Source organism: Sorex araneus, chromosome 2 (genome assembly GCF_027595985.1).
Source record: "Sorex araneus isolate mSorAra2 chromosome 2, mSorAra2.pri, whole genome shotgun sequence".
Lineage (NCBI taxonomy): Eukaryota > Metazoa > Chordata > Mammalia > Eulipotyphla > Soricidae > Sorex > Sorex araneus.
This window is the reverse complement of record NC_073303.1, coordinates 198,855,100-198,856,111: the sequence shown is the minus strand read 5'-3', so window position 1 is coordinate 198,856,111 and position 1,012 is coordinate 198,855,100. Positions and strand designations below refer to the sequence as shown.

Below are 1,012 nucleotides of genomic sequence, written 5' to 3'. Positions count from 1 at the left end.
ATGCACTTTTGCATAGATATAACTTTAAAATTTCCTTTTAAAAAATCAACCCTGATTTTGCAGTGGAAATCAATGAAAAGTATGGTTATACTTTTGCTGTCATCCTGTTGCTCATCAGTTTGCTCGAGCGGGCACCAGTAACATCTCCATTGTGAGACTTGTTACTGTTTTTGGCATATTCAATATGCCACAGGCAGCTTGCCAGGCTCCGCTGTGCAGGCGGGATACTCTCAGTAGCTTGCTGGGCTCTCCAAGAGGGATATACTATGGCCATACCTCCCTGAACGCACCCAATCTCGTCTGATCTCGGAAGCTAAGCAGGGTCGGGCCTGGTTAGTACTTGGATGGGAGACCACCTGGGAATGCCGGGTGCTGTAGGCCGTTGTGGGGTTTTGGGCCTTTATACTTTTCATAAGTTCATCATATGGAGTAATTGAGGAAGGCCCACATCTAATGAGAAACCCCAGTCAGCAAGACTTATCAGTACCTCATGTTACTTTTGATTTTCTCTCAGTAAAATTTGATCAAGACAGTATTTTTAAAAAAAAAAACTCATGTATATGCTTCCTTGCTTATAGTTTTAAAAGTTTATGTTCTACTTGATTTACTAATTTAAACTTTTGACACCTATATTTTGTCTTGTTTTTTTTTCTCAGCCTTGTTTTATTTCATGTCTTGTATCTTTTACCATATATATGTATATATGTATATATGTATATTTACATATATATATACATGCACACACAGGCCATGTTCTATGAATTTTCATAGCATGTGACTCTAGAAACTACTGTGGTGGGTCAGGACATTTTATTCTCCTCCATCCCTTGTCTTTCAACTCCCGAAGCAAAGAATCCAGAAGAAAAGATACTTGCCAGAAATTTCCAAGTAGCAATCAAGCTGTTGGAAAACATTTTCCACCTCTTATTTCATTCCTTTTGAATCTATGACTGTTGCAGTTTTCCACATTCTTATATTGACTCAACAAATGTCCCCTGGGTATTTCCATCTT

The 1,012-nt window shown here is 38.4% G+C and overlaps 1 non-coding gene across 1 annotated transcript; it reads left to right on the top strand.

The window, feature by feature from the left end:
• Positions 1-262: 262 nt before the first annotated feature.
• LOC129402741 (5S ribosomal RNA) lies at positions 263-381 on the top strand. Its single transcript, XR_008628794.1, has one exon. It is a non-coding gene; the product is annotated as a 5S ribosomal RNA (ribosomal RNA).
• Positions 382-1,012: the final 631 nt, after the last annotated feature.